Source organism: Dermacentor silvarum, chromosome 3, assembly GCF_013339745.2.
Source record: "Dermacentor silvarum isolate Dsil-2018 chromosome 3, BIME_Dsil_1.4, whole genome shotgun sequence".
Classification (NCBI taxonomy): Eukaryota; Metazoa; Arthropoda; class Arachnida; order Ixodida; family Ixodidae; genus Dermacentor; species Dermacentor silvarum.
In genome coordinates, this window is record NC_051156.1 from 81,810,161 (window position 1) to 81,837,491 (window position 27,331).

The following is a 27,331-nucleotide window of genomic DNA, read 5'->3' on the forward strand; positions in this document are numbered from 1 at the left end:
TGGATATGCAAAGACAGTTGGGCACGTTAAGACATCTTTTTGTGTGTGAAAAGGTGAAAGATACACAAAATGGGATAGAACACGTACACTTTCATCTTTTCTCACAACAACAACAACAACAAAAAAAAAACGTCGGAGGAATAAGGTTCATTCACTGTGCCATAGAAACTATATGTTTGCTCTCAAAGGTAATTCTGATTCGTTGGATTTGTTCTTGTGCTGCTTTTCTTGAGTGTGCTTTACTTTTTACACGTCAACGTTTCAAACTCGTTTTTATTAACACGAAAGTGTTTTATGCCGGGGTCCACCAAGACTTCACTGACGTATTTCCGTCACGGAAATACGTCATAGAACATAATACAAAGAAAGAAACCAGAAGAAAAAGTTCCACAAACATGTGGAATTTGGAAATCGAACCCACGACCTCTCGGTCCGCGACGATAGATCGCCGAGCGTTTAACCCATTGCGCCACAAACGCATTTGCAGAGAGCTACAGAGACGCGCCTTATATATCTAACACTCCTCCGTGTACCCGCGCTCTTGCTCGGGGCGGTGCCGCCGCCTACGAGCAGAAAAGAGAAGTACTGCATTATGACACTAACGCGCACCGACAGTGAACGCTTCGGTGGTCTCAGCACTACTATAGTGCCTAGAATATACTTACGTATATTCTAGGGACTATAGCACTACGACGCCTCGATGCCAGCATTCGAAGGGACGCTGGCATCAAGAAGCACTACCAACGTGGCGTTCACTACTAGGTGGCGTTCACCGTACTCAGCACAGCGGAGCGTGGCCTCCGCAATTAGCTCTGAAAATGTTTCTGAAGTTGATCGCGGAGGCTGCAATTACGACGCGCTGTACGCGCTGATTTGACTCGGTGACGATTCAGTTACGTGCTTTGTCTTGCGCGTTGTATTAGTGTGTCAGTTACGTGCTTCGTCTTTCGCGTTGTGCTAGCGTGTGCAGCGTAGTGCAGCTTCCATATGCACGACGGTTGCTCATGGTCATCGACGTTGGTAGTCGTGATGGAGGATACGTGCCACCAGGCGTCAGCGTGGGTGCATCAACGCCTAAGGGCGCTTTAGCCACAAAACACCAATAGACATTATATATCAATGTGCAATAAACATTACACTACTTCTGTGAAGACACGTTTCACTTTCGTGTTCTATGCCGATTCCTATATAAGAGGGATCAACCACATTTTTTTTTTTGACAGACTGAACATCCCACGTCTTGGTTTGACTTCCTGGTACAGGATACTTGCAGTTGGCATGGAGTGGTGAAGCAGCATGGTGTACTTTTATTAAAACCACAGATTTCACCAGTATAGAAGCAGTTCATCAAAAAAAAACATGTGTGCTGAAAATAAAGTGTTCCTACCCACATTCCTCAGTGTCTAATTATGCTTGTATCCCTGTGTTCTATTCAGCAAAACCACTTATATGGGGAATTGATTGTGATAAGTGCTTGTGAGAGTTTTCAGGAAGAGCTTTGGACCCTTTTTACTGGTGCACAGGTAAAATGTGCACATGCTGTAAAGTTGAAACACCAGGTGGAGTAGCAAACACCAATGCTTGATGTGGCATTTGTCGGGCTTGTGTGTCGGCACATTTTCCATACAACAATATACTCTAGGACAGCATGCTAGCGCTAAAAAGCACCCATCTTTTATGTTGGGTATAAATTACTACAAGCTCTTTAAAGATGGTCACAAGAGAAATGCTGGCTTTAATTCAGAAATAAAGGTGAAGGAAGCTGTGCAAATGTATTGAGAAATTATGCAATCTGTGCCGTTTACTCAGTTCAGGTAACGTCCAAACGTGCCATAAGGCCTTGATAGCTGAAACCTGAGTAACAACTGGTAATGCAATTAAAGAATCTTGCTACACCTCTAAAGATGAGGCAGTGAAATGAAATTAGTGTCACAATTCCTTTTTGTTAGGACTTCGTTTGGGTTGAATATACTGATTGTAACAACACAAAGTGGAGGGGGTGATGCACATTAGAGAAATGCTAGTCTATTTTTATATTCCACCTTCTCTACATTCAAAGTGCAGTAAAGTTACCATGGAAAGCTGCAGTGAAGCCATTGGTTGAGTCTGTATGGTGGCAATCACCAACCTATAGCTGCCAACCAAACTGCTTGGGTTTGGTTGGCAGCTATAAACCCAACCAAACTGCTTGGGTTCATAGTGCCTTACTTGTACATACCTATTTAAGCGTTGAGCTATTTGAACATTGATTAAGGTAATCAACTTATGAACAAGTAGTTTACTGAGTAAATTACATGGGGAAGGGCAGAAAGATAGGACAGAACACAGGGGATGTATTCTGCAAGTGTCAACCAAATGGACATAACCATTTCAACTGCTGCTTAAGTTCTGATTGGCTGGGCTGGGGCCCACGTGAGAGGGAGACAGGTGCCCCAGTCAATCAACGTTTCAGCAACAGATGAAATGGATGTGTCCACTAGATGAATACTTTCAGAACCCCCCCCCCCCTCCCCGCAGTTCTGTCTGTGACCAACATGCCTGGTATGGCACCCTTGCTTTCAATATCCGTCTTTATCAGCAAAAGTGGGAAAGAGCCACGTTTGTGCATGAAACGTTTTCCTGAGGTTGTCTGCCTTGAAGCCCATGGTGGTAATCAACGGAAACAGGGCGGATCCAGAGTAGCACCAAAGGAGAAGCCTTTATCAAGACAAATATGGAGGGGGGTTACTGCATGCTCAAATTTGTGAGCTCACAAGTTTGTCAAGGCCGCGTCGTGTCGGTAGTTGATGAAGACTACATGAGATAGAGAGAGATAAATGAGATGCGAAAGGCAGGGAGGTTAACCGGAAGGTAACTATCCATTAACATGGTTAATCAATAAGCACATAGGCTCAAATGATTTAGGTACTGTTTATGAGGACTACATATTTGCTGGAAATCTCTGAAAATAATTGTGCAAGCGCCGAATAACACCCTCCACTAGTGGTGACGTCCTTGAAAGAATGAATATGTATCAGTTGTACCTGTGCGGTGAATAAAGTTACATAAAAAAAAACTTGGCATAGAAACTAAATTCAGAGTAGTACTCCAAATACATTACCTCTTCTTTAGGACTAGATGAATGCAATTAATTATAATAATCAATTGAAAATCGAATGCCAACCACAAAAAAATGTTATAAATGTTTTAGCTCCTACCTGAGAGCCATGATTGTGAACAAAGCTCCAGTTGAACCATCTCTAATTTTTCATTTTCATGATTTGTGTTTAAACTACTTACTATTCCTCTTTCGACCAGACCAGACGAGCTTTCGTCAAACTCCACTACTTCAATGCAAATAATTAGAGGTTGGCAAATGTAATTTTTTCTAATGGGAATAGTAAGTGTCGAATAGTCGAGTACAGATGAACACATTTACAGCAGGCTTATTTATCTTGATATAATTAAGCACCGTGCTTGTACTGACTACAAAAAAAAAGAAAAATACTGCTAACTATCAGGGAAGATTAGGATTACTTTTAAACACAAGTTCACAAATTGTGATTTAAAAAACTGCACAAACACCTCTCAAAATCTTTAGAGCCTGGTGGCAAAACAAGAGTTCTAAGAATAAATAGCTGCTGTATGACTAGCTGTAAAAAAGTATAAATAAATGGTTGTGGCAGAAAAAAAAAACGGAAGACAAAAGCTGCTGAATGACTATTTTGCTGTAAAGACATGTAAAAGGACAGGTTGCAAGAAAAAAATCACTGGTTATAAAAAATTTACATGCCGAGACTGTCAATAAAAATAAATGATAGACTATAATCAAAAATCAGGAGTTGTCATGTAGCCTTCCATCATGAAACCAAAAACACAGTTTGCATTACCAATTTTGTTTCTGCATTGCTTCGAAAACTTTTGTTGTTTCACTTGTGATAATTTGGGATACTTTGTTAGCAGATGGTGAACAGTAACAACTTTAACAGTCGGTTACTGCGAAGTATTTGGCTAGTTTTATTTAATCAAAAATGCTGAATAGTTGATTATTTTAGAATACCAATAGTTAGCATGTAACGTTCGAATCATATCCAAAACTTCAAATATTCTTCCACCCCTACAAATAATACTTCCCTTACCAGTGTTCATGCCAAAGCCCCCCCCCGCCCCCCTCCCCCCTCCTTAATATGTACTCGGCATCCACCTCTACAATCCTGAGGCATACTGACATTATGCCGTGTGGCAACCCAAGCAAATAAAAAAAAATCCTGAGGCATGATTAGATTTGCATTGTGTGGTAAGTACCAGTCTGCAATAGTTTGGATCTGTCGGCTGTGCTGAGTAATTGTACATCACATACTTGTAACAGTCAAGTAGTGCTTCTCAAGAATCGTGTTCGAACTGCACACACTAAAACATAAGCTGGGATATTCAAAAGACAACTACGTGTTTTGCTTGCCAATCAACGTTTAGTGTGCTCATTTATGTTAGGTGTGCTGTTAAACGAATATTGTAATTTGCTAATGCAAAGAAAAAACAAGCCAGTATCTCTTGCTTTATAAATATATGCACTGAACCAAGAAAGTAATTAACGAAGAAGAACATCAGAAATAAACACAAATATGTGTGCACTTACCGGCATAAAATAATTCTCAATGCAATATTTCATTGAGGCATGCAACTTGAATTAAAGCCAGGTCACAGGCTTTCCAAAGCATTCCCTAACTTGTATGTGTTGCTCAGCAACACTCAAGAAGCTCTCACCTGGTTCATTTTTCCTTTGAATAACTTAATAGTAAATGAAAGGGAAGCCATGAGGGTAAGTCATAGAGAAGACGGATACCTAGCTTCAATGATAAACTAAAACGCCAAAATGGAACTATTAGGCAGTCCAGAGGATCAGCAAAACTGACATATATTGGAAAAACTGGAAAGATGCCTCATGATGTATATTTATGTTATACAGGTCCCAGTCAAGTTGAAAGATTTTTACTTTCTAATAAACTTATAAGACAATACATGACCAGCAATACTGTATAGGGAACTGAAACAATTTTAATAAAGTCATCTAGAAGTCAGGACAGAGAAGGGACTGGATGAGGATGCTAAAGTGGATGAAGTGGAAGCAGAATGTGAAGATACGTCTTAAAAAAATGACATCCAACACACGCATAAAGGTGGCAAAGATTGGACTCAATGTTCAAGAAGAAGTTGAATATGACAATTTATTAGAATACATACATGAGAGGGCAGCAGCAATACACCCGAGATAACTGTCATGCAAGAGGAAAGGATGCTATTCTAAACATTAACAGTTGATCAGAAAATGATTAAGCATGTGTGCAGGCTTATGTAGAATTCTGTATGGTATGCACGATGTGAGAGTTGAATCTCATAAAGAACCGTGGCCTTACACGCCTCAAATATAAAATGATGTGGGCTAAGATGAGTGTATAATCAAGGATAGCATCAAGAGGGGGCGTCCTCCAAAAAAGAGAACAAGAGGGAGAGAGATTTTCGACGTAACAGATACAAGTCATACGTATCACAATTAACTCCAACATGTCTCGGGGAATACACAAACTGAATCTGCCAATGGTGTAGGCAAAATGGTGTATATATATATATATATATATATATATATACATACATATATATACGCACACATACGTACATACATACATGCATACATACATACATACATGCATACATACGTACATACATACATACATACATATATTCCGGTGTGATAGGCGTAAAGTTCTATATTTTTTTCATACTGTGTTACCCTTTGAACTTGGGCCATTGCGGTTTTAATATAGCAGTTGCCAACTGGCAGGTAAAACGTAAATCTGCGTAACTAAGTCTACGACTGGAATATAATAATATAGCCATTTGCTGCTTGTAATTAATAACCACCTGTTTCTTTTTGCACGCAAATAGTGCGCTGATATTCCCGAAAGAGCATCATACAGTAGCTTATTTGTGTTTATTAAATAGGGTACAAAAATGCTTTACTCAAATTTGCATACTATAATTGTTTGTATGATTGATTAGTTGGTGAACTTGTCGATGAGGACTTTATATTTACAGTTGCAGCAAGATACTGGCAATGTTACATGACTGAAATGTTGCGATCTCACTCAGTATGTACATGGCCCCTTCATACATGACTGACGGCGCACTGTCAATAAATGTGTCGAAGTCAAATAATTTTATTCCATGGAGCTGGATAATCTCTTTAAAGGATGCAGAGAAGACAGGAATAGCCTTTGTTGCATTGTTTAGGGAGTCCTTGTTTAATACGGAGTGATAAAATTTTGGCCTGATGTACAGTCAGTATAATGCCACATTTTTTCATAAAAGATTTACATTACTGGCCCAAACCACATGAACAAGTTAATTACTAGCTGCAGGCATAAAAAGAATTAAGGAAAAATTGCTACTTCACCATAGCTGACACAACACAGCATTGAACATGTGCGGAAAAGTGCCTTTGTGTGGTCCCTTTAGTAAAGCTGTCATGTGTATAGCAGTACTCTGCATCCTGATTGAATGAACTGGAGTAACACTGGGTAAACAGCATCAATTGACCCGAGCTCAGTTTCTGTATTTGTTTTTTTCTTGCCGCTATATTGGACAGAATTGACAAAAACAATTTGCACCCACAAATGATGTGGGCACATATTCTTGATATAAGCGCGAAGAAGACACGGACGGAGGCGGAAGAAGACAGGACGAGCGCTAACTCACAACTAAATCTTTATTGGGAATAACAAACATATATATAAGTGATTGCGAAAACCGTAGCAAAGAAAACATCACATGGTCAAAAGGATAGCAGTTACCAGACAAATCTATTCAGGAAATGGTGAAGCCGCTAAAATTTAAACAAGAAAAAAGAAATACGGTTTTTTCGGCTCCCGTAAGTTGTCAAGGATGTGCCCTATCATAAAAAGGAAACTTGAGCGGGGGGGGGGGAGTAAAAAGAAGAAAAAATGATTGTGGTGTTAGGCACGTGTCCCCTTTAACACATTGTGACACAGGCATAGTCTATCACATTCCACTCAAGTGCGGTAAAGCTTATATTGGACAGAGCGCCAGATGCCTCAATATTAGACTAAATGAACATCAGCATTCCCTTAACAATCCCAACGCTTCTCATCTAGCCTCGCATTGTTTTACGTGCGGTTGTAGGCCATTGTTTGAGGACACAAAAGTCCTTTCTAGACATAAATGCCAAACTACACGCGAAATCATTGAGGCATTTCACATTAAAAGACTAGGAGAAACTTGTGTTAGCCAGGCATCATTATCATTGTCACAAAGTGAATTTCAATATTTGCTCAGCACGTGCGTCAGTGCGAAGTAGAGTTCTTCTTTCTTTTTTCTTGTTTAAATTTTAGCGGCTTCACCATTTCCTGATTAGATTTGTCTGGTAACTGCTATCCTTTTGACCATGTGATGTTTTCTTTGCTACGGTTTTCGCAATCACTTATATATATGTTTGTTATTCCCAATAAAGATTTAGTTGTGAGTTAGCGCTCGTCCTGTCTTCTTCCGCCTCCGTCCGTGTCTTCTTCGCGCTTATATCAAGAATATGTTACCGTACCAACTCGCCCAACTATCCATTCAGATGTGGGCACCATGACTCAAGGAGCTGTACAACAAGATATATATACACATTCAAATATTGATTAAATTAAATTTTCTGTTCTCTACAAGGGTGGCAATGTAGGCTTGTTGGTTGATCATTATGGAACGGCATGTAGTGTACTGCAGCAAAAGCAAGGATACCATAAGCAACGAAACACAGACATAAGCACCTAATTATGTCTGCGTTCCGTTTCTTCTCGTATCCTTGTTTTCACTGCCCTACACTACATGCCACTCGATACTCTAGCTGTCACATTCATGAGCACTGGAAACCTAGTATCAACTACGTCTTGCCTGATTTACGATAATTAAAAAGCAAAATATGTGTATAGTAGGTCTAATTGAATTCTGGTGATTTTAGCATCATTGACGTATATAGCTTTTAAGAATGTTTAATTATTTCTCCCATGAAGGCAGAGTGCATGCTCAACTGCTACAATTAGTGCGAATGTAGGCAAAAAAGACATACTTTTGGCTCTGGCATACATTTTATAGTATGTTGCATGATCTAATCAAGTTGTTTCGATTTAACGAAGTTCTTGATTTAACAAAATTATAAAACCTCAGATATATACCAATAAAATTCATTAACTAGACTTACTGTACTTTATAACCAAAGTATCCAATCAAAGCAGCTACAGCCGCCGCGGTTGCGATAAGCAATTGCTTATAAGCAATTGCTTATAAACATTGCTTATAAGCAATTTGCATTAAACAGCTCGCGCAGACGAAGCGCGAACGTACGTGAGCTCTACATAAACACGCCATCGTCGTTATTCTGTTGCGATGATTGATGCGAAAGCATCAAATAGCCCATTGAGCGAAAAAGCCGGCATCTGTCGTCTCGGCGAAACGGCATCTAAATTGTCATTGGCTGGGGATGCTACACGTCACAAACGCGCCTCGACGGGGTAGAGCGGGCCCAACGAAAGGGAACACCTGCTGCTCGCTAGGGCCTCAGGTATTGCGGGAGAGGAGGGGCATCGGCTCAACGCCACGTCATCCTCCCTCTCACAAGTCAGCGCGCCGGTCCGTATCTCTCTCTATCTCAAGCCCACTTGGCTTAGCTGCTGCGCGCGCCTGCCGGCCTTGGTGACCGCTGCTACTTCCTCGGTCTGTCGACATGCAGGACGTTGGTGGCATATGGCGTTGGCATCGCAAGCTGTTGCTGCTGCTTGCTGGCTCGGGCAGCACATACCACTATGGTACATTGCTCACAGTGCGAAATTCGAAGGACTGCTCACCGACATTCAATTGGACATGTCCTCGGACGCGTCATCGTTCACCGTCACCGATTACTGTCTTCACACTGTGGTTGGCATTGTGTTGTCATTTCGAATTCATCGTAATATCAGCCCTTTGACACGGCCTTCACGCTGTGTCGTAGATCACGCAGTCGTCGTCACGCATGCAGCCGTCATCCCACGGTCATTATGCCTCAGTCGTCGTGACTCAAGAATTGTCATCCCATCGTCAATCATACGATCGTTGTCACACTGGCATAATCATACTGTAGTCGGCATTCGACAGGTCAATCACCCTGATCAGCATTGCCTTTAAGGTTCTAGAACAGAATGCATGTGCTGACGTACCGCAGTAGTATCGTAGGAAACACTCGGGCAGAGCAATTGCTGGCCTTGATCACCAGGCCAAGCCTCCCTGCTGCTACGACCCACCACTACATCACTTATTTCAAGCTCCACAGTAATCCTTAATTGAGTAACAAAATGGTTTCTTCAGCAAATGTCAACATAACTGTCATAAGGGCCTTCTCTCTCATGCAAAACAAAACTATTGTCATGTTCACTAACTTGATCTCCACTATTGAACTTGGTTCTTGCGTTGAATGTATCCTTTTAGCTTTCCAACGTCTGATACATTGTGCCACTGACTCCTTCTCCTGAAGTGAAGTGAAATTAATATTGATTGATTGCAATTAATAAAATGCACTGAATGCTTACTTCGTGACCAAGTGCAATTTGTATATGTTTACAACTCCAAATCACAAATCTGTCTTTTGTAACTTCTGGCATGCCATTAGGCTGAGTGTTTAGGTGCTTCATTTTTCTTATTTAAGACCTCCCACTACTGCTACACATGATACATATGATAGTACTGTACTGCTACACATCATAGCTTTACTAAAGGGACCGCACAAAGGCACTTTTTCGCACATGTTCAATGCTGTGTTGTGTCAGCTATGGTTAAGTAGCAGTTTTTCCTTAATTCTTGTTATGCCTGCAGCTAGTAATTAACTTGTTCATGTGGTTTGGGCCAGTAATTTAAATTTTTTTATGAAAAAATGTGGCATTATACTGACTGTACATCAAGCCAAAATTTTATTACTCCGAATTAAACAAGGACTCCCTAAACAATGCAACAAAGGATATTCCTGTCTTCTCTGCATCCTTGAAAGAGATTATCCAGCTCCATGGAATAAAATTATCTGACTTCGACACATTTATTGACAGTGCGCCGTCAGTCATGTATGAAGGGGCCATGTACATCCTGAGTGAGATCGCAACATTTCAGTCATGTAACATTGCCAGTATCTTGCTGCAACAGTAAATATAAAGTCCTCATCGACAAGTTCACCAACTAATCAATCATACAAACAAATATAGTATGCAGATTTGAGTAAAGCATTTTGTGCCCTATTTAACAAACACAAATAAGCTACTGTAGGATGCTCTTTCGGGAATATCAGCGTACTATTTGCGTGCAAAAAGAAAGAGGTGGTTATTAATTACAAGCAGCAAATGGCTATATTATTATATTCCAGTCGTAGACTTAGTTGCGCAGATTTACGTTTTATCTGCCAGTTGGCAACTGCTATATTAAAACAGCAATGGCCGAAGTTCAAAGGGTAACACAGTATGAAAAAAATATAGTACTTTACGCCTATCACACCGGAATATATGTATGCATGTATGTATGTATGTATGCATGTATGTATGTACGTATGTATATATATATATATATATATATATATATATATATATATATATATATATATATATACACCATTGGCAGATTCAGTTTGTGTCTTCCCCGAGACATGTTGGAGTTAATTGTGATACGTATGACTTGTATCAGTTACGTCGAAAATTTCTCTCCCTCTTGTTCTCTTTTTTGGAGGAGGCCCCCTCTTGATGCTATCCTTGATTATACACTCATCTTAGCCCACATCATTTTATATTTGAGGCGTGTAAGGCCACGGTTCTTTATGAGATTCAACTCTCACATCGTGCATACCATACGGAATTTTACATAAGCCTGCACCCATGCTTGATCATTTTCTGATCAACTGTTAATGTTTAGACTAGCATCCTTTCCTCTTGCATGACAGTTATCTCGGCTGTATTGCTGCTGCCCTCTCATGTATGTATTCTAATAAATTGTCATATTCAACTTCTTCCTGAACATTGAGTCCAATCTTTGCCACCTTTATGCGTGTGTTGGATGTCATTTTTTAAGACGTATCTTCACATTCTGCTTCCACTTCATCCACTTTAGCATCCTCACTTCAGTCCCTTCTCTGTCCTCACTTCTAGATGACTTTATTAAAATTGTTTCAGTTCCCTATACAGTATTGCTGGTCATGTATTGACTTATAAGTTTATTAGAAAGTAAAAATCTTTCAACTTGACTGGGACCTGTATAACATAAATATACACCATGATGCATCTTTCTAGTTTTTCCAATCTATGCCAGTTTTGCTGATCCTCTGGACTGCCTAATAGTTCCATTTTGGCGTTTTAGTTTATCATTGAACCTAGGTATCCGTCTTCTCTACGACTTACCCTCATGGCTTCCCTTTCATTTACTATTAAGTTATTCAAAGGAAAAATGAACCTGGTGAAAGCTTCTTGAATGTTGCTGAGCAACACATACAAGTTAGGGAATGCTTTGGAAAGCCTGTGACCTGGCTTTAATTCAAGTTGCATGCCTCAATGAAATATTGCATTGAGAATTATTTTATGCTGGTAAGTGCACACATATTTGTGTTTATTTCTGATGTTCTTCTTTGTTAATTACTTTCTTGGTTCAGTGCATATATTTATAAAGCAAGAGATACTGGCTTGTTTTTTCTTTGCATTAGCAAATTACAATATTCGTTTAACAGCACACCTAACATAAATGAGCACACTAAACGTTGATTGGCAAGCAAAACACGTACTTGTCTTTTGAATATCCCCGCTTATGTTTTAGTGTGTGCAGTTCGAACACGATTCTTGAGAAGCACTACTTGACTGTTACAAGTATGTGATGTACAATTACTCAGCACAGCCGACAGATCCAAACTATTGCAGACTGGTACTTACCACACAATGAAATCTAATCATGCCTCAGGATTTTTTTTTATTTGCTTGGGTTGACACACGGCATAATGTCAGTATGCCTCAGGATTGTAGAGGTGGATGCCGAGTACATATTAAGGAGGGGGGAGGGGGGGCGGGGGGGCTTTGGCATGAGCACTGGTAAAGGAAGTATTATTTGTAGGGGTGGAAGAATATTTGAAGTTTTGGATATGAATCGAACGTTACATGCTAAGTATTCGTATTCTAAAATAATCAGTTATTCAGCATTTTTGATTAAATAAAACTAGCCAAATACTTCGCAGTAACCGACTGTTAAAGTTGTTACTGTTCACCATCTGCTAACAAAGTATCCCAAATTATCACAAGTGAAACAACAAAAGTTGTCGAAGCAATGGAGAAACAAAATTGGTAATGCAAACTGTGTTTTTGGTTTCATGATGGAAGGCTACATGACAACTCCTGATGTTTGATTATAGTCTAGCATTTATTTTTATTGACAGTCTGATCATGTTATTTTTTTATAACCAGTGATTTTTTTCTTGCAACCTGTCCTTTTACATGTCTTTACAGCAAAATAGTCCTTCTGCAGCTTTTGTCTTCCGTTTTTTTTCTGCCACAACTATTTATTTAGTACTTTTTTACAGCTAGTCATACAGCAGCTATTTATTCTTAGAACTCTTGTTTTGCCACCAGGCTCTAAAGATTTTGAGTGGTGTTTGTGCAGTTTTAAATCACAATTAGTGAACTTGTGTTTAAAAGTAATCCTAATCTTCCCTGATAGTTAGCAGTATTTTTCTTTTTTTTGTGGTCAGTACAAGCACGGTGCTTAATTATATCAAGATAAATAAGTCTGCTGTAAATGTATTCATCTGTATTCGACTATTCGACACTTACTATTCCCATTAGAAAAAAGTTACATTTGCCAACCTCTAATTATTTGCATTGAAGTATTGAAGAGTTTGACGAAAGCTCGTCTGGTCTGGTCGAAAGAGGCATGGTAAGTAGTTTAAACACAAATCATGAAAATGAAAAATTAGAGATGGTTCAACTGGAGCTTTGTTCACAATCATGGCTCTCAGGTAGGAGCTAAAACATTTATAACATTTTTTTGTGATTGGCATTCGATTTTCAATTGATTATTATAATTAATTGCATTCATCTAGTCCTAAAGAAGAGGCAATGTACTTGGAGTACTACTCTGAATTTAGTTTCTATTGCCAAGTTTTTTTATGTAACTTTATTCACCACACAGGTACAACTGATACATATTCATTCTTTCAAGGACGTCACCACTCGTGGAGGGTGTTATTCTGCGCTTGCACAATTATTTTCAGAGATTTCCAGCAAATATGTAGTCCTCATAAACAGTACCTAAATAATTTTAGCCTATGTGGTTATTCAATAACCATGTTAATGGATAGTTACCTTCCGGTTAACCTCCCTGCCTTTCGCATCTCATTTATCTCTCTCTATCTCATGTAGTCTTCATCAACTACCGACACGACGCGGCCTTGGCAAACTTGTGAGCTCACAAATTTGAGCATGCAGTAACCCCCCTCCATATTTGTCTTGATAAAGGCTTCTCCTTTGGTGCTACTCTGGATCTGCCCTGTTTCCGGTGATTACCACCATGGGCTTCAAGGCAGACAACCTCAGGAAAACGTTTCAGTGCACAAACGTGGCTCTTTCCCACTTTTGCTGATAAAGACGGATATTGAAAGCAAGGGTGCCATACCAGGCATGTTGGTCACAGACAGAACTGCGGGGGGGGGGGGGGGGGTTCTGAAAGTATTCATCTAGTGGACACATCCATTTCATCTGTTGCTGAAACGTTGATTGACTGGGGCACCTGTCTCCCTCTCACGTGTGCCCCAGCCCAGCCAATCAGAACTTAAGCAGCAGTTGAAATGGTTATGTCCATTTGGTTGACACTTGCAGAATACACCCCCTGTGCTCTGTCCTATCTTTCTGCCCTTCCCCATGTAATTTACTCAGTAAACTACTTGTTCATATGTTGGTTACCTTAATCAATGTTCAAATAGCTCAACGCTTAAATAGGTATGTACAAGTAAGGCACTATAAACCCAAGCAGTTAGGTTGGTGATTGCCACCATACAGACTCAACCAATGGCTTCACTGTAGCTTTCCATGGTAACTTTACTGCACTTTGAATGTAGAGAAGGTGGAATATAAAAATAGACTAGCATTTCTCTAACGTGCATAACCCCCTCCACTTTGTGTTGTTACAATCAGTATATTCAACCCAAACGAAGTCCTAACAAAAAGGAATTGTGACACTAATTTCATTTCACTGCCTCATCTTTAGAGGTGTAGCAAGATTCTTTAATTGCATTACCAGTTGTTACTCAGGTTTCAGCTATCAAGGCCTTATGGCACGTTTGGACGTTACCTGAACTGAGTAAACGGCACAGATTGCATTTCTGAATACATTTGCACAGCTTCCTTCACCTTTAGTTTTGAATTAAAGCCAGCATTTCTCTTGTGACCATCTTTAAAGAGCTTGTAGTAATTTATACCTAACATAAAAGATGGGTGCTTTGTAGTGCTAGCATGCTGTCCTAGAGTATATTGTTGTATGGAAAATGCGCCGACACACAAGCCCGACAAATGCCACATCAAGCATTGGTGCTGGCTACTCCACCTGGTGTTTGAACTTTACAGCATGTGCACATTTTACCTGTGCACCAGTAAAAAGGGTCCAAAGCTCTTCCTGTAAACTCTCACAAGCATTTATCACAATCAATTCTCCATATAAGTGGTTTTGCTGAAGAGAACACAGGGATACAAGCATAATTAGACACTGAGGAATGTGGGTAGGAACACTTTATTTTCAGCACACATGTTTTTTTGATGAACTGCTTCTATAGTGGTTAAATCTGTGCTTTTAATAAAAGTACACCATGCTGCTTCACCACTCCATGCCAACTGCAAGTATCCTGTACCAGGAAGTCAAACCAAGACGTGGGATGTTCAGTCTGTCAAAAATAAAAACGAGTTTGAAACGTTGACGTGTAAAAAGTAAGGCACACTCAAGAAAAACAGCACAAGAACAAATCCAACGAATCAGAATTACATTTGAGAGCAAACATATAGTTTCTATGGCACAGTGAAGGAACCTTATTCCTCCGACGTTTTTTTTTTCTTGTTGTTGTTGTGAGAAAAGATGAAAGTGCACGTGTTCTATCCTATTTTGTGTATCTTTCACCTTTTCACACACAAAAAGATGTCTTAACGTGCCCAACTGTCTTTGCATATCCATTTCTCTGCTCTCACACCATAATACCTACAGTTAAAGGTTGTAGTAATGCTTAGCTTGAATGAAACAACACCAACTATGAGCACTGTGCTACTAAACATGGCAATGTAAGTCAAGTTCAAGCACAGCACATTCATGTGCTATATACGTGTGCTCTTGATTGTAGGTAAGATAAATAAAAGGAAGCCATGTTAATAAGAATGGTCCTTGATGTGCTATGCAGAAGTGCTCTCCTATTTGGACAAAAGTTAAGCGCAACCGCAATGAACAAGAAGACAACTTATACAGCATTTCAAATCTAGGGACTCGATGTGCTGGAGATTTTTCTGAATTCATGGTAAAAAATCTAGATGCTAAAGACGACACATATTGACGCGAAATAAGTTGGCACGTGGTGACACTGGCCCCTTGAGGCGAGAACGACGAAGTTCGTGGTTGCGCGCGCGCTCTCCGAGGTCCAGCCATTATTAAAGGCTGATGTGTTTTTTTTTGCCTATCTGCTGCTGGCCAACTATTCTAGCTATACTAGCTGGGTGACATTTCTGGTGGAAGTGCTGGGTACGGTCGATGTTAAGATCTCCGGAGCGTACCCCAGACCAAAGCCCGGCGAGTAGTTCGGCCGAGCTTACCCCTGTGCACGTACGTACCAGCCGACGTCTCCAGGGACTCCAGCCACAGCACGGTCTGCTACCCAAACGAAGTAGAATGACGAACCAACCACCTCCTGCCGCTACTGCAGCATCGCACGTGGTCGTGAATCAGATCCGGATGCCGAATCATTTCCACGGGAGTGCTTCAGAGGACGCCGACGACTGGCTTGACCATTTTGACCGGGTCGCCAACGTCAACGACTGGACCCACGAGCGTAAGCTTCGATACGTGTACTTCGCTCTTGAAGATTCCGCTAAAATATGGTTTGAGAACCACGAGGCGACACTGACGTCATGGGAAGAATTTCGTCGGCAGTTCCTCAATGCTTTCGCCAGGGCGGACAGGAAGAAGAGTGCGGAGTTAGCAATGGAATCGAGAATCCAAGGCCCGAATGAGCGAGTGACGGCGTACGTAGAAGACATGAATCGGCTCTTCAGACGTGCGGACGCCTCTATGACGGAAGCAAAGAAGGTGCGCCACCTAATGCGCGGCGTCAAAGAGAAAATCTTTGCTGGCCTCATTCGAAATCCGCCGACGACAGTGGCAGAGTTCCACGACGAAGCCACCACCATGGAAAAGGCCCTTCAACAACGGGCCAGGCAATACAACCGCGACGCCGCGATTTCAAGGGAGCTCTCTGCCGTTACCCTCGGCAACGACGTCGGCGCCTTGCGCGAACTCATCAGGGCTGTCATCAAGGAGGAACTGCAGAAGATGCAGACGACCGCTGCCTCTGTGGGACAACTTTCGATTGCGGAAATGGTGCGCGCCGAGGTCCGACAGGCCGTCCATGTTCCTGAACAGTACGAGGAACCACAGCAGAGACGGCGTCCTGAAATGAGTTACGCAGAAGCAGTACGCTGTCCGCCACCCTCAAGTGCGTATAGCATGGTACACCCCGCTCAGCAATTGGACGTTAGCTTCAGGCCTCGCAGCACACCGCACATCGCCGAAGCAAGAACTAGGAAGAGCGACGTCTGGCGCACCGCAGACTACAAGCCCCTTTGTTACCATTGTGGCGAAGCCGGGCACATCTACAGAATGTGTCCTTATCGTCATGTGGGGCTCCGAGGATTCGCCCCAAATGCACCTCGTCCACGACCTGGTGAGCGGCCGCCGGAAATAGAGAGTTTCGTCGCGAATCGTCGCAATGGTGATCAACGATGGCACGAGCCCCGTTCGTCGTCTCCTGCTCGTTACAGGTCACCATCACCAAGCCAAGCCTTCTCTCGCGGCGCTCTCAGACGCCGCTCGCCTAGCCCGGCGGCTCGGGAAAACTGAGTTAAGCGACCTCCGGAGGTGAGGCCGCTGACGTCGACTGTGCGCAAGATCCTCCACTACGACGACAACGACGAAAACAGAACGACGCAGACGTACAGACGCAGTCAAACACCATACGAGAGGTAATAACGTCGAACATTCCCGTCACCGTAGACGACGAAGAAATAACAGCGTTAATCGACACTGGAGCAGACACCTCAGTTATGAGCATGGACCTTGCCTGCAAGCTGAAGAAAGTTTCTACCGAGTGGACTGGGTCGCAGATTCGCACTGCAGGAGGCCATCTGCTAACCCCGGTAGGAAGATGCACAGCGCGAGTGAGCATTCGTCGGTTTACGTACCTCGGAGATTTCGTTATCCTCCCTAGCTGTTCGAGGGACCTAATTCTGGGAATGGACTTTCTGCAGGCTAATGGAGCCGTGATAAACTTAAACTTACAGAAGTCCCTGGTAACGTTTTCAACGGCGCAGGCCTTAGCAGGGAGCAGCACTGACGACACGTATGTCAACGCCTTGAGGATTGTCGACGAGAACATCACGGTGCCGCCAAGGAGCAGCGTATTGACCCTCGTAACCTGCGACGCATTCGACGACTATGAGGGTATTGCCGAGGCAAATATCCCGCTGTTGCTCGAAAGACACATCTGCATCGCCCGGGGCCTTGTTCGAATACAAAATAAGTGCTCGCAAGTTTTGTTGACAAACTTCAGCCATGAGTATCAGCACGTCCCTCAAGGTACAGCTGTGGCCTTCCTGAACGACATTGCTGACTTCTCCGACGTCGGCACGTTACAAGTTACTTCACCGGATGCAACAACTCACGCCAGCCTGAGTACCCGCGTCCACATTAACGCTGACTTAGCAGATGCACAGAAGGATCAGCTACTGGGCCTAGTGACAGAATTCTCTGGCTGTTTTTCCACAGAATTTAAAGTCCAGCGCACCTCCATTACGCAACACCGGATAGTTACAGAGGAGTCGGCGCGGCCTGTTCGTCAGCACCCATACCGCGTGTCACCTATGGAGCGGGAGGCGATTAAGCGTCAAGTTGAAGAAATGCTCAATGATGACGTCATCCAGCCATCGACAAGTCCGTGGGCGTCGCCTGTCGTACTAGTAAAAAAGAAAGACAACACGCTCCGCTTCTGCGTTGACTACAGACGGCTTAACCGAGTCACCAAACGCGACGTTTACCCCCTGCCACGGATCGATGACGCTTTGGACCGTCTGCGTCATGCTGAGTTCTTTACTTCGTTAGACCTAAAGTCAGGGTACTGGCAAATCGAAGTGGACGAGCGTGACCGTGAAAAAACCGCCTTCGTGACTCCCGACGGGCTATACGAATTTAAAGTCCTGCCTTTCGGTCTCTGTTCGGCTCCTGCTACGTTTCAACGAATGATGGACACTGTACTCGTCGGATTAAAGTGGCAGACGTGTCTAGTGTACCTTGACGACGTTGTTGTGTTTTCCAGCACGTTCGATGAACATCTCACTCGACTACGAAGTGTCCTTACCGCAATACACAAGGCAAACCTCACCATCAAGCCTGAAAAATGTTACTTTGGCTTCCGGGAACTCAAGTTCTTAGGCCACGTGGTCAGCTCCCAAGGAGTACGACCAGACCCAGAAAAGCTCGCTGCCGTTGCAGCGTTTCCTCACCCTAAAGACAAGAAGGCTGTTCAGCGGTTCCTGGGCCTCTGCGCTTACTACCGCCGTTTCGTTGAAGGCTTCTCGAGGATTGCAGAACCTCTCACGAGACTGACGTGACAAGATGTGCCCTTTGCATGGACGGAAGACCAAGAGCAGGCCTTCACCGAATTGCGCAAACGCCTTCAATCCGCTCCAGTGCTGGCGCATTTTGATGACACCGCGGCAACTGAAATTCACACAGACGCAAGCAACGTAGGACTCGGGGCTATTCTGGTTCAATGGCAAGACGGCGCAGAACGTGTAATTGCGTACGCGAGCCGTACTCTCACAAAAGCAAAAGCTAATTATTCAACCACCGAAAAAGAATGTTTAGCAGTCGTGTGGGACATCAGCAAGTTCCGACCTTACTTATACGGCCGGCCATTTCGAGCGATCAGTGACCACCATTCGCTCTGCTGGCTTGCCAATCTACGAGACCCGTCAGGTCGCCTCGCTCGTTGGAGCCTCCGCCTCCAGGAATACGACATGACTGTTGTCTACAGATCGGGCCGTAAGCATAGCGACGCTGACTGCTTGTCACGTTCTCCTATTCCCTTGACATCCTCCGACTTGGAGCTAGATTTGCCGTTTCTTGGTGTCGTCGACGTGGTGCGCATGGCTGACTACCAACGTGCAGACTCTGAACTGCTTCCAGTCATCCGATATCTCGAGGGAGCTGACGTTGTTGTCCCACGCCCACTTTCACGAGGATTGACATCGTACTGCCTGCGGAACGATGTGCTGTACAAGAAAAATTTCGAGAACAGCCAAGAAACGTTCCTTCTCGTCGTTCCGACGGCGCTGCGCGAGGAAGTTTTACAGGCGTGTCACGACGATCCCTGTGCCGGCCACTTAGGCTTCGCGAGGACATTAGCGCGCATACGGCAGAAATACTATTGGCCACACCTATTTTCGTCGGTTCAGCGCAATGTGCGAACCTGCCGTGACTGTCAGAGGCGTAAAGTCCCACCCGTCAAGCCTGCCGGCCTCCTTCAGCCTGTGGATCCGCCTCCGGCGCCGTTCCAGCAAGTCGGAATGGACCTTCTTGGTCCGTTCCCCACGTCTTCCTTGCAAAACAAGTGGATAATCGTGGCAACCGATTATTTAACTCGCTATGCGGAGACAAAAGCTGTGCCGCGGGGAACTGCTGCTGAAGTCGCCAGCTTCTTCGTCCACAACATCGTGCTTCGTCACGGTGCACCCGCTGTGCTCATTACTGATCGCGGTGCAGCGTTTACAGCGGAGTTGTTGCAACAAGTCCTCACGCTGACGCATACTGACCACCGAAGGACCACAGCCTATCATCCCCAGACTAACGGCTTAACAGAGCGCCTGAACAGAACATTGGCCGACATGCTATCCATGTACATTGATGTGGAACACAAGACATGGGATGCAATTTTGCCATACGTGACGTTTGTTTACAATACCGCTGTGCAGGAGACCACCGAGTTTACACCATTCGAGCTCGTTTACGGACGTCGCGTTACAACCCCCTTAGACGCCATGCTCCCGGTAGACCACGGAACCACAAGGAATGACACCACTGAAGAGTTCGTCGAGAAAGCAGAGGAAGCTCGCCAGCTTTTTCGGAATCGCATCCGCACCCAGCAGAATACCGACGCCTGCCGTTACAACCGGACCCGACGGAACGTCCAGTACTCACCAGGCGACCGCGTGTGGGTGTGGACACCTATCCGACACCGTGGGCTTTCGGAGAAATTGTTGCGCCCCTATTTCGGCCCCTACGAAGTTGTACGCCGCCTCAGTGATGTGAACTATGAGGTGGTGCCTCAAAGCTCTGATCCTAGTTCGAACCGACGCCGTCCCCGTGCTGAAGTCGTCCACGTAGTACGGATGAAGCCGTACTACGCACGCGAGGGATAAGCAACCCTCACAAACCGCTTCAGCATTGTGTACATTCCTGTATGTTTTTTTTTCTTTCCATGTTGGCACTCTTGCCCATATTGCTCGCCCCATGCCCTTGAAGCGACCGGGTCGGTCGCTTTTGAGATGGGAGCAATGACGCGAAATAAGTTGGCACGTGGTGACGCTGGCCCCTTGAGGCAAGAACGACGAAGTTCGTGGTTGCGCGCGCGCTCTCCGAGGTCCAGCCATTATTAAAGGCTGACGCGTTTTTTTTTTTGCCTATCTGCTGCTGGCCAACTATTCTAGCTATACTAGCTGGGTGACAATATATAAACAGGTCTCTGTTCAAACTGGTAATGCTATGTGTAGCTTAGTTTTACAATATGTGCCCTACCACTGGTCTCCCAAGCTGAGGCTGCAGTCCAGTTGCAACTGCAAATTACTCAATTATGTCTAGGGCACACTTGAGCAAAATGCAGACAAAAATTACTGCACCACTGCGAATGTACTAGAGGCTTCAACAAAGCAGCTGACAGCCTGCATGAACTGGAGCAAGAGAAGCGCGTTTTAGGTCTAGGTGTGCGCAGCTTGCAGTTGCTCCATGGATGCTATTTAATATATTGAAAGACGGAAGACGACCAGGACAGGCAGCACTGGCAGACCCGTTTATTCCACCGGCACGGCCGAGGCTCAAACACGAAGAAGAAGAGAAACAGAGATGATGATGGCTATATACAAATGAGAACGATGAAGTACGTGAAATGTGCTTACAATATTTACATATTTCACTTACTTGTTGGTTTCAGACAAGAAATATAATGTATTTTGTATCCTTTCCACTGTTAAATACTCAAACCCAGGATACCACAGGTCTGTTTCTGGAATCTGATTTCTTCTCAGAAAACTACCCCTCTAAAAAAATTTCACAGGTACTTAACCCCAACCTCTCTTGAGTAGAGCCTGGTTTTTTAACATGACAAGGCCACTAATTACACAGTGACTCCTTGCGATGTGATGTACGTAAGCACTTTAAAAGGAAAGGAAAATTTAATAGCAATATGACAGGTACACAACAAAGCAAAGTGCCTGTTTTCACCCACGTATTCAATGTTTGCTTGTCTACTGGCGTTTACCCTACAAAAATGCAACAGGCGAAGCTGACTGCACTGTTTAAATCATGGGACAGAAATGACATGTCAAATTATCGGCCGAGGTCAGTGCTCCTTGTCATTTCAAAAGGCTTAGAGAATGTTATCTGTAAAAGAGTTGTGTCATCACCAACAGCCAACAAAAGTTGTCGAAACGTCATCCTGGCGCAAAAATGTGCTTTTTTGTGACTAGAACGTTGAGACTGGTAGGGTTCGTCGCTGGCTGAAACCCTACACTCCCGATTCGCGTGACCCCTACCCACTATCGGTATGCTTCACCGCAATACAGAACTGCGGTGATATAACAGTGGTCGAACAGGCTGGTGCAAACGTTTCGACAAGAGAGCTTGCCTTAACCAGCTTTTCTTGGCAGTTTTCATATATGTGAGTACACCTGCCAATACACTTATTACGCTCCTGGGCGCGCGTAATGTGATGGGCGAAGGCGAGTGCGCGCGTACATAGTTAAGGAACATATACATGTCCCGTGATAGCGGCCCCTTTTCAGTTTTGGTATGCTTCACTGCAATAATTTTGGGTAAGCTTCACCGCGTAACACGTCTACTGTGGCGAAGCTGGCTTTAGAAAGCCGATTCATTCAACGCATCTTACGAGGCAGGTCCGCTTATCACGCTTGGCAACGTTTGAACACCACACTTACTGCATAATTTCTTTAGTTATTTTAATTGTATTGTCATCGTGATCCTGCAGCCCGCAGTAGCAGGCTGATACTGCGCCATAATCGTTCCAACTGCATCAGGACAGCGTGTAGCTGGTAAGCTTGCATGCAACAGGCACGGCGGCATTGGCTGTTGTTGGGAAACTTCCGAGACGCTCTTTCGCGCAGTAATGCCATTTGTCTTATTAAAAAGAATGCAGGTGATGATTAAATGAAATGCAGCAAAGCTGTAGAAAAGCAGTAGCAAAGCTGTTCGACCATCTCGCGCAAAAACGCGATTCAACACGATCTGGCGGAACAGCTCACCATGCCAGGATTTTCTTGCGTCCTCGTTTTTTCACGCATCATTCACTGAACCACACTACTGGATGGTTCTGTACACGTACTAACGATCCTGACGGAGGATCAGCTTTATAGCTTTATATGGGATGCCACAGTACATTCCACGGGCCGGCTGCAATTTGACGCGGCCACGAGGCAAAATATGCGCGCAAGATAATTAACGGCAACACATCAAGCAGCTGACAGCCCCAACCTTTTATTACATGCATATAGAGTGGAAAAATGGATTACTTACTCTGTAAGAAGGCACGGAATACGGACCGCTTCACAACGCGACCGGCCCCGAAAAGCAGCCGCCGTGAAAATAAACGGACGTGACATCATGGGTTATAGCGGACGTGACGTCATGGCTGGCAGCAAACGTTTTGGGCACCTTTTGTTTGCTGCGACCGGGTCGCAGCAATGGCGGCCCCGTGGTGATCGGCGGTTATTTCGTTCTTCAGCCGAAGGCGAGGGGGTGAAGGCGACTCTTGCGAGGAAGGGTGGGAGGGCAGTTGCTTTCTCGTACCGCTAATAGATGGCGCGGAAGTCGCACCCAGCAGAAGACACGGCTCTGTCGGAACGCATCGGCACGGCTCTCTGAACGCGAGAGAACCGGCTCCCTTTCTCCAAGAGAACCGCCGCTCATTTTTACTGAACCACCGCTCACTCGCTCTTTAAAAAGAGCCGCTCACAAGCTCCGGCTCGCTCCTGAGCGACCCATCTCTAATTGTGATGTCTGCGACTGCAAGTATATAGGCCAGACTGAGGCCGCGCTCAGACTCCCTCTATATAACAACAGAGCTCACGGCCACGCGCTACCAAATATTCCATATTCAAACCATCTCAGTGTGCCAGAACATTCATTTGACAAAATACGTGTCATACTTGTCCAATCAGTTTTGCACTCTGCTCGTGGACGGGAACACGGAGAGTGATATTTTATTGACGTATTTAGAACAACAATCAGGCACGGCGTAAATGAACACAAGGGAAACCTTTCGTTTGTTTGTGCATAGTTAGAGCAACTTAATAACTGAATCATCGCCTATGCAAACCGAATACATGTCATATGCTGGAAGAATGTTCACTACTCATCTGAGGTAGAGGGCCAACCTGGACTTACCGCAATGTTACGGTGCACATTACTATACGTTGCTTTTAATGCGAAAGCATTATGTGCCCCATTATGCGAAAATTCGTCGTATAGTCGGCGTAACCAAAAGATGGTACCAAAAATGGCCGAAGGCACAAAGAGTAAAAACATGTTAAAAATGTTCGGATTGGCGTCAAATATCATAGGGACGTTTGTATAAACAAAGTAAATCAATGACTTTGAAAAGGAAATTTCATACGTTTCGGTCTGGGTGGGAATCGAAACCGAGCCTCCTGGGCGCAAGACGAGGGCCCTTCCCGAACGACACGGCGGCTCCACGGTTCTGGCTGACTATATATAAGCCTAGTGCTTGTATCATTGCACACGTCACGTCGCAGCCATCTGGATGACTGAAGGTGTGGGCTTGTGCGTACGTCATTAGGCACGTGACAGTGCACTAGGCCACACTTCCTTGCGCTGACATTTAAAGCAGCATATCAAATTCAAATTTTTATTGACTAATATAGCATGCGATGACGTTTTACGAATAAACTTAGACTGAATAGCTATTATTTGCTGATGTTTAAAGCAACCACTAAAATTATTTCGGATCAGAATACAGCATTTGTCTTCGCATATTGCAGTAATACAAACGCCCGTGAAGGCGCCCGTCTGCATCGTGCTGCGCACAATAATAATCACCAGTAGGGTCAAATTATCCGTAGACATCCACTACGGCGTGCGAGCAACCTAAATGGGCTAGGAAATTGTCATAGCTGCTTTGCTCTCGACCCAGGCAATAATAATGTCAAAGTTTGAACGGTATAATATATTTTTCAAGTTCAAGTCGAGGAGGCACTCGAAGAGATTTTCTTATTGATTTCTTAATTTACTATGTAATAATTCCTCACCTTTTCTCTTTTCTATTTCCCTATTATTAATTTTAGCAGTGCAAGACTCCGTGGTGAATGTGGACTTCTTCATTTGCATAGCCTGCAGACTGATCCATCACTACTTACACTTCTCCAAAAACTGTATGCGACCGCCAATATACCTGCTGCATTATACACCCATCTTTTCACACAACAATGAAATAATTAGCTTTTTATGACTTTTCATAACTATATTTTTAAGGATTGATCGAGGGGACCACTGCTGATGAGTATTAATTTTCGAACTTTCATTATTTCTGCTCTGTGGCAAGAGAAAACTTGAGAGCGCATTTGAGGCACTCACAACCAGTCCGAAGAATACAATGCCTTAAAACTTATACGTGTTTGTTTTTTAACGCACAAAGGCGCAATCACATTCGTGCATGCCTTTCCTCATAGGATTGCCCCATAGTATTGAAGGAAAACCTCGGACGCTTGCTCTGGCGGTCTAGTGTCGCGATTGGAGGAAACATACAAATGTGCTGCGCTGGATGCAAGGAACATGCTCACTTGTTGTTCCGGGCACACGGAGGCGGAAGCCAAGTTGTTGGGACTTTGTATACATCGCCGTTGTGCGAGACCACAGTACTAGCGCACTTAGTAATTCAGTTATATTCGGACTGCCCAAATTAGGACACAACACAGCGTCAATGGATAAAAATTTTAATGATAAACAACGTGTTACCGAGCCGCTGGGAAAGTCCGTACATCCGGAAGGAAATCAGACAGCGTTTCCAGACATAATGCGACGTTTTATTGTCGTCTCGGAAATATATAGAAAAGGGGGGGAGGAGGAGGTGGGAAAGAGGAAAAGGTGGCAAACGGCGCAAGGGCAGCTGCCGCATGCCGACTCGGCTGACGTAAGTGATAACACAACGTTTTTCAAGTCACTGGACGCCCGAATGCCGCGCTATTACACGAAGTATCCCATGACTTCCCCTCATGCGCAGACCTCCTCTACATTCACGGCGCATGCGTCCTTCCGGAGGAGAGAATGTAACGGTGGGGCATGAGAGTTAAATTAAATACATTCTTGCCTTTTACGTGCCAAAAGTAGGATTTGATTATGAGACCTGTGGCATTGGTGCTATCTGGGTTAGTTTTCACCAGCTAAGTCTCATTAGCGTGCACCTAAATCTAAACACACGAGCGCAATTGAATTTCGCTCACATCAAAATCTTACCGTCACGACAGAAATTTAACGGGCGACCTCAAGCCCAGAAGTGCAATTCCCTGCGCACCAAGCTCATTGCCTGAGTTTTCCAGCGCGAAATACTGAAGCGCGGAAAGATAAGAAAAATAATGAAGGCTTAGGGAGCGAAAGACGAACAGGAGCGCTAATTTCCAACTAGACTAATTGGTCAAGAACACACAAATATATACACAAGGTGATAGGTTAATTAAACACTGTATCAGAGGCACGAGTCATCTGAGTAGGTGAATGAACCAGTAGTAAAAAACTTGTAAATACTCAAGCATGGCAATAATTTTCGATAGATTGAAGAGCAGGCTAATTTAGGGTGCACATATGTTCAAAAGCGCGAAATCCTTATCGCGTAAAGCCCGTGATGGTTGACTCACCGTATCTGTCACTATATTTTTTTTAATATTGCTACACGCGTGTGATATTTGGTTGTTTGAACGATGCGCGCGGGCGCCATCACTCGAGAAAAGAAGAGGAAAAAGGAGCTGGGCTCGCGCTGTGAGTCTAACCGTTCAGCGCTGCAACCGCTGTTGTAAATACAACCTGTAAATACTTGGTTGTCTTACTGACTGGTCCTTCGCGTAACATTCTGGTGGAGGTGGAACGTTCCCCGTCCTCGCCACGGCGCTCCGAAGCGGCCGCACCGTCGTCTTCTCAGCCATTGCTTCCGATGGAAACACCTCGTCGCCACCTACACCTGCGGTGCCAACCACAACGTACGTTACGGTTCCTAGTCTCCGCGATCCTGGAACATTCTCCGCCCAAAATGGCGTTGACGTCGATGTCTGGCTCAGCATATATGAGCGTGTTAGCCGAAGCCACCACTGGGACCCTACCATCATACTTGCCAATGTGCTATTTTATCTAGACGGGACACCGCGTGTCTGGTTTCGCACCCATGAGGTTGAGATATCCAGCTGGGACACTTTCAAAGAGGCTTCGCGACCTATTTGGCAACCCGTCAGGTCGCCAACAGGCTGCGCGACAAGAGCTTGCTTCCCGTGTCCAGTCGTCGACAGAATCGTATGTCTCCTACATACAGGAAGTGCTCGCGCTTTGCCGGAAAGTCGACGAGCACATGACCGAGGTTGACAAGGTGGGCCATATCCTAAAAGGCATCGCGGACGACGACTTCAATTTGCTCGTTACGCGAGCAAATTTACGCGTTACGCGAAATGTTACGCGAAGGACCAGTCAGTAAGACAACCAACTATTTACAGGTTGTATT

General features: G+C 44.1%; 2 long non-coding RNA genes across 2 annotated transcripts in view; both read right to left on the reverse strand.

The window, feature by feature from the left end:
• The window catches only part of LOC125943857 (uncharacterized), a 56,875-nt gene extending 32,574 nt beyond the window's left edge, over window positions 1–24,301 (reverse strand). Inside the window, exon 1 of the long non-coding RNA XR_007465947.1 lies at window positions 24,227–24,301. This is a non-coding gene — a long non-coding RNA (uncharacterized LOC125943857). The remainder of the gene's footprint in view (window positions 1–24,226) is intronic.
• LOC125943858 (uncharacterized) lies at window positions 14,787–23,229 on the reverse strand. The gene is made up of 2 exons (XR_007465948.1): window positions 23,128–23,229; window positions 14,787–14,953 (listed from the first exon to the last, which is right to left on the reverse strand). It is a non-coding gene; the product is annotated as an uncharacterized LOC125943858 (long non-coding RNA).
• Window positions 24,302–27,331: the final 3,030 nt, after the last annotated feature.